Source organism: Pteropus alecto, unplaced genomic scaffold (assembly GCF_000325575.1).
Source record: "Pteropus alecto unplaced genomic scaffold, ASM32557v1 scaffold3, whole genome shotgun sequence".
In the NCBI taxonomy this organism is placed as follows: Eukaryota; Metazoa; Chordata; class Mammalia; order Chiroptera; family Pteropodidae; genus Pteropus; species Pteropus alecto.
This window is the reverse complement of record NW_006442484.1, coordinates 56,267,841-56,275,270: the sequence shown is the minus strand read 5'-3', so window position 1 is coordinate 56,275,270 and position 7,430 is coordinate 56,267,841. Positions and strand designations below refer to the sequence as shown.

The 7,430-nt window shown below is 39.2% G+C and overlaps 1 pseudogene; it reads left to right on the top strand.

Moving 5' to 3' along the window:
- The first annotated feature begins 3,257 nt into the window (after positions 1-3,257).
- Positions 3,258-3,803, top strand: LOC102897477 (annotated as a pseudogene).
- Positions 3,804-7,430: the final 3,627 nt, after the last annotated feature.

Below are 7,430 nucleotides of genomic sequence, written 5' to 3'. Positions count from 1 at the left end.
ATGTTCACAAGTAGCACATGTATTTTTGATGCATTAAAAATATAGATCAGGCTGAGATTATCAAAATAGTATGTCAAAATAAGTAATGTGAGTCAGGACAGTTCTACAAATTATAGCAACTCCATTTCTGAAAGGCCAGCCTCCATGGTAGCAAAGCAATGTTTTATCAAAATAGTGTAATTAGGAATGAGTGGCAATATTTTAACCTCTCTGCCCAAGAGTTCTACAATGCTTTTTAAACATGTTTATTAATATTTGCTTTTGTGCCATTTTAGGGGGAGCTTTTCATACAAACATTTGGCTTCCAATGAGTCATCTCCAGTCTGGTTCATACCCAAAAGCTCCCTGCTTGGCTATCGGTGAATGTTGGGCTCAATAACTCCTTTATTTTTATAACTGGCTTGAATGAAGATGGAAAATGTGGTGGAGGGAGAAAGACATATTTAGAGAAATATAAGAACACACTTATTTCTTTGCAAGAGTTTGACAAATATGTACCAGTATCCTAATTATCATTTAAGCTCAGCTTAGTGACAATTTGTGTTTGACCTTTTAAAAAAAATCTGGATAATTGTATCTGATGATATTACTATTTTCTAGTGATCATGTGTATTTACTCACTAAAGACATCCCAGAATTCAAATCACTAATATGAAATTTTACTTTTAACCTCTCTGCCCAACTGTTTTAATTATAGTTACTGGATGGATACTAAAACCATCAACTAAAAGCAATTAAAACAATAAATTACTCTTCCCGCATTTCAAAGATTTTAATTAAGTCTTTTCTGAGCTAGAATCATAAAGCGTTTTTTATGCAAATAAGGAAGCAACAGTTATGAAGCATGTGAACCAGCAGTGAGTCCCTCTGTATTTCTATTTGCAAAGGGCAAAATTGGGGAGTTGAGTGAGACAGTATGTATCTTGAGGGGAAGATGTCAATATGAAAAATAGAAATAAAAATTACTGTGCATAATATGTGAATTACAGATTTTTAAAAAGAGAAATAAGTACCTTGCAAATTATGCAATAGATAAAATATGCTATTTATTTCTTTTTATTGGATTAGAGGAAGGATTGCAAACTTAGGTTCTTTGTACCCTGAATTGCACTCTGTGTACTCAGTCATACTGTTTGTATATTACATATTAAATGCTTAGGAATGGTCTTTGATCTCTCTTACCGCCCCAAAACATTCTACCCATTTTTATTAAAATGTATGCTTCTTTCTGTTTACAGTTCATTCTTCTCGATTTTTAGGTGGACTTGGATATAAAAACTATATCATTCTTTTCTTAACCTTAAGAAAAATGGTCCCATTCATGCATTAATAAATAGCAACTATCACTTAGCCTTAGTGTGAAAAAGACAATAAGAAGTGGGGAGGACTGTGACGAAATAAAAAAAACACATTCTTCATCTGAACTGAGTATCCACTTCTAAGCACCAGTAAACATGGCAATCGTCAGATCTTTCATTTTTTCAAGAGAACACCTGAAAGTATTTAAATATTTCATGACTAATTTAATGCTTTAATAACAAACAAGTCCATTCTGGGAAGCCAAAAAACACCAACAATTACCACTGGAAAATGTGGAAGATTAAATATGTTATTTCGACCCACATTGGGGGAGGAGAAAGATGTGAAAAGTGCTGAGAACCTTGGAGCAGTGTTCCTCGTCGTCTGCCTTCCACCTCTCAGCCCACCACCAACACATATGCTGTTCTATGGGATACTTGAGGTGTCCATGGTCATTTCTGGTCCCCTTATAGAAACTTTCCCTTAATTTGCTCCAAAGTGAATACTTCACACTTGCATTTATACTTGCTAGGAGAGATGGAAATTCTTAGGGGCAATTATAACAACAATAATAACAAACTTACATTGAAAGTTGGCACTATTTATTTTTTCACTCGATATTTACTGAATGCCTGCTATGTACCAGAACAATACAATTTCTGTGCTATGCTAGGAATTCTATAGGCATTAAAAATAAATCAATTTTTAAAAAGAAAATAATGTCTGCCCTTGTAGAAACTATATTCATTTGGGAGACAGATAATAAATGAAATGAATAAGTATATTATATGTTAAGTTAGATGGTGATAAATGCTACGGAGAGAACTAAAGTAGGAATGGATTATTTCTCTGGTTCCCCAAAGTGCAGTTGAAATGGTTATACTTGGTAACTGGTGGAACCTCCACATCGATTCCTTGTACTGTAGGCCAAAAGCTATATTAGTGGGGAAAACCAAGTGGAATATCTGAATCTAATTTACTCCCTCGCCAAGATAGTAAATAAAAAACAATATTACATCCTGGGAAAATGGCAGAGATTAGTGCTACCCTTTAAAACATAAAGAATGGAAGGTGATAGCCCTCATATATCCCCGTTTAATTAATGAGGTTGGCCCTAATAAATATGTCTCATCGTGGGGAATAATAAATTGGACCAAAGAGTTGCCCTAATTTTAGTTACTATGCCGGATGTAAAATTTCTGCTGGAACAGATTAAAATGATCTTGAGTACTTTTCATCAATTGGCAAATACATTCATTTCCATTCCCATCAAGGAAAGGGAAGAGATGCATGTGAATGACACAGACATTTACAATCTTGACTAGAGTTAATTCTTTTGCTCTCTGTCATAATATAACTCAGAGGGATCTGGGCTGCCTGGACATTCTGCAGATCATCACAGTGATCGCCTATCTTGATGATATCATGTGTGGTGGTTTTCAAGTGCGCCCACAGATTCTTTGATATTTCTTCCTTCAGGGGGTGGAGCTTAATCCCTCTCCCTTTGAGTGTGGGCTAGACTTAGTGATTTACTTCTGAAAAACAGAATACCTTAGAAGTGACTTCCAAGATATTATGGCTTCACTCCTTGCTCTTTCTTGGATCACTTGCTGTGAGGGAAGTCAAGTAACATGTGATAAGGACACTGAAGCAGCCCCACAGAGAGATTCCTGTGGAAAGGAACTGAGAAACCTCCTTCCAAAATCCATTTAAGTGACCCATCTTGGAAGCAGATCCTCTAGCCCCAGTCAAGCCTTCATACGATTATAGCTCTGGACAACATCTTGCCTGTAACCTCATTGGAGACCTTGAGCCAGAATCACCCAGCCAAGCCGCTCCTGAATTGCTGACCTACAGAAACTGTGAGGTAACAAACATTTACTGTTTTAAGCTGCTACATTTTGAGGTAATTTGTAACAGAGCAACAGATAACTACTATATCAAGTTAATCAGAACAGATGATTAAGAAGCAGCAAGAGAGACCTCCCGGCCCGACTGGCGGCGCGGGCGGCAGTAAAATACCTGCTCCAGGACCCGACCAGTCAGCGGTTGGGCCTTCGTCACTGCCCACAGCGCCCGCGTCCTATGAAGAGACAGTAGCGGTTAACAGTTACTTCCCCACGCCTCCGCACCCATGCCTGGGCCAGCGACAGGGCTCATGGCAGGCCGGATGGAAAGGGCATGAACCCACCTGCGTACTACATCTAACCAGTGCCGGTCTCCAACTCCAATGCAATTGCTGTGCAGACAGTCAACATGCCGCAGCCAGTCTCCTTTACCGACCGCCCAGCGCAGATGTGTTGTCCTTCCTGTAACAAGATGATTGTGACTCAGCTGTCCCATAAAGCCGGTGTTCTCACCTGGCTCTCCTGTGGGAGCCTGTGCCTGCTCGGGTGCGTAGCAGGCTGCTGTTTAATCCCTTTCTATGTGGACGCTCTGCGGGACGTGGACCATTACTGTCCCAACTGCAAAGCTCTCCTGGGCACCTACAAGCGTTTGTAGGACTCGGCCAAACCTGGAGGGTTCCGTGTTGCGGCAAGAAGTCCTTTTCGACTCTCACCCAGCCTCACCCCTGGTGGAGATCTCAGGTTGGTGGCTTCACCTTTGTGTCTTCTTTTGGGGGAAAATATAGCAAAAGTAACACACTTCCAAACCCCAGAAATTGCTGCTTGGAGTCGTGCATAGGACATGCAAAGACATCACTTTGATTGCTGGGTCAAGGGTTTCCCACCTACTCTTGACCCCAGGTCTTCCCATCTAACTGTGATCGTTGCCTCGTCTGTATATCTTCTGGTGATTTGCCTTGCCATCTTCTTTTCTTGCCTTTGTGGACCTTTCAGGTGATGAGCTGTAACTGAAAAGACACAGGTTGCCTTAGTTTGGGGACCATTCTGGCCTGAGTATGGCTGAGCCAGCTCTTAGTACCTGCCATCATGTCCATCTGTTTCCACTTCTGGAGACAAAAATCTTGCCTTATAGACAAAGGCCTTGGCTCTCAGATTCTGTAACTACAGCCTTTTCATTAGCACACAAATTCATTTTAATTTCTTAATTCGTTTTTAAGTACATGAAAGGCCCATTCATACCCATCAGACACATATCCATGAGGTCATAAATGCATGCTACAAATAGAGAGCTGGACTTTACCCCTGCTCTGCCTTCCGTCCATTCTTTGTACCACATCCTCAGACACTTTCCACGAGTGGTTGTTTACTTAATAGGAAGTTGTTTGTATTAACCGTTTTCATGACCTCCTTTTAGTCTTAAACACCTTCGAACATAATTTTGAAAGGAGGGCTTTACAGAACCATTTTCTGTAACCATATCATTGGTATCATTTTCCCATTTACCAGGGCACTCTCACATACTCCTTTTTCCTTAAGCAGAAAGTAATGGGTAATTGCATCCACTGCCTTTACTTGGGTTTAGTGTGGTTCTCAAAAACCTCTATAATGGAACTCTGAAAGTGGGGCCCCTTTTGAGTTCCCGGTGGTGTGTTTGGAAAGACAAAAGAGCATATCTAGGTACCACGGTGCTGAAAAGCTTGGGACCGAACCATTTCACAGGAATCTAAAGTTTGATTTTATTTTTCAGAAATATAGTATGTTGTATAACATCAAAAGACATGATTTCTAGGACCCAAGCAGCAAGCCAGAGTTCTCAGTTCACTGCTGGGTCATCTTTGAAATCAAGACAAAGCTGGACTCAACTTCTAAGAGTCCCCATTTTGATAGTAAATAGGCACAGGGAATGCATGTGAATAATATTATGTAGAAATCAAGCCTAGACCTTGAACAAAAATCTGTACATTGGCTGAAAATTATAGTCATAACCATTGATTCAGCTTATTCATTTGTTGTTTTGAAAGTTTCAGTAATTATTTTTGCACTGAATATGGATACTACATCATAATTCGGTGTTTATCTGCTTTTAAAAAATAAAGTCTTTGGTTCACTTGGTGAACTATTTATTAAAAAAATAAAAAGAAGTAGCAAGAATGTTGGAGGCCTTGGTAAGACATATGTGCTCTAGAGGGTAAAGGATAAATTCGAAGAAGATTTAGAGACTCCTCACATCAGCGCCTAGTGGTCTGGAACATGTCAGGCATCCCACCATTGAGAAGCAATATAATGCCTACTGGGCTTATTGGGTCCTGGCGTCAGCATATTCAACACTTGGAAATGCTGCATCAAACCACTGTTGAGTGACATAGAAGGCTGCTAGATTTGAGTGGAGTCCAGAGAAGGAAAAAGCTCTGAAGAAGTCTCAGGCTATGACACAAGCAGCTCTGCTACTTGGCAGATCTATGCTATTAGAGTTATCTGTGGTAGGAAAAGGCATTTTATGAAGTTTACAGCAAGCCCTAATAAGAGAATCACCATGTAGACTCTAAAGTTCTGAAGTGATGTTATGCCATCTGCAGCAGACGGCAGGACTATTCAAAAAATAGATCCTGATATACTACTGGGTCCTGGTAAAGACAGAACACCTGATCTTGGGACACCCACTACCCATGCAGCCAGAACTCTTCATCATAAGATATGTTCTGTCAGATCCACTAAGTTACAAGGTCATGTGAACCCAGCAGAAGTCCATAGTAAGATGGAAGTGATACATCTAGGATTGGTCCTGAGCAGGGCCAGAGGACAAGTTGCATCAGTATGTGGCTCAGACTCCTGTGTCATCCACTACTATGGCATCGTTGCCTCTCCCTCAGCTTGCACGTGTGGTTGTTTGGGAGGAGGGGGAGGGGAAGGGAAGAGGGAGATGTAATTATGATCAACTCATGGAAAAGAAAATAACCTGTGCTTGGCACACAGATGAGTCGGTTTGTACGTGGTAAAATGAAAAGCGAACCTCTATACTATAGCCCCATTCAAGGATGGCGCTAGAGGAAAGTAGTGAAGGGAAACTCTCCGAATGGGAAGAGCTTTGGTAGTACACCTAGTCATCTATTTTGTGTAGAAAGTGTAGGAGCCTGAAGTAAAAATATAAAGTACTCATGTCAGTGATGAATAGTGAATCAGCTTGGTCAGGGGTTTGGAAGGGGAATGATTGGAAGATTGAGAAAAAGCAGGTCTAGAGAAGAGGTACATAGATGGACCTCTGGGAGCCATTCCTCCAGCTGCTGGGAGTATTGCAGGACTTCTATCCAGAATATATAAAATGCTCTTCACATCTCAATGGTAAGGAACAACCCAATTTTAAAATGGGCAAAAGATTAGAAGACCCTTTATCAAAGAAGATATATGGACGGATGGCAAATAAGCACATGAAAAGATGTTCAGCACCATTAGTCATTAGGAAAATGCAAATTAAAACCAAAATGAACCAAAACCACAATTATGAGGATAGGTGAAATTAAAAGATGGAGCACACAACATACCTAAAACTAATACAGTGTTATATGTCAATTATATCTCAATTAAAAAAAAAGAAGACCAAGTATATCAAGTATTGGCGAAGATATAGAAGAACTAAAACTCTTATACACTTCTGGTGAGAACGTGAAATACTTTGGAAAACAATTTGGTAGTTTCTCTGAAAGTTACACATATACCTACTATATATAATCCAGCCATTTCACCTTTAGTTATTTACCCAAGAGAAAAAGAAGCATATGTCTGCATAAATGTAGACATTTATATAAACATATATGTCTAAATAAAGACTCACATATATACTGTTCATAGATGGTTTACTTGTAACAACTCAAAACTAGAAACAACCCAAATGTCTCTCAACAAGTAAATAAATAAATTTTGTATATTGATAAAATGGAATACTACTCAGCAGTGAAAATAAATGAACTCTAAAGTCACACAGCAACGTGTATGAATCTCAAGTTATGCTGAGTAAAAGTAGCCAGATCAAAAAAAGAGAACATACCATATGATTCTATTTATTTAAAATCCTACAAAATGTAAATTAGCCTATAGTGACAGAAAGCAGATTAGTGGTTGCCTGGTGACAGAGTGGTGGGTGGGAGGGAAAGAAGAAGGAATTACAAAGGGGCTTACAGAATCTTTTGGAAATATGCTTGTTAATTTACCAAATTGTACAATTTAAATATGTGTAATTTATTTTATGTCATTATGCGTCAATTAAGCTGTTAAAGGAAAAAAGATTAA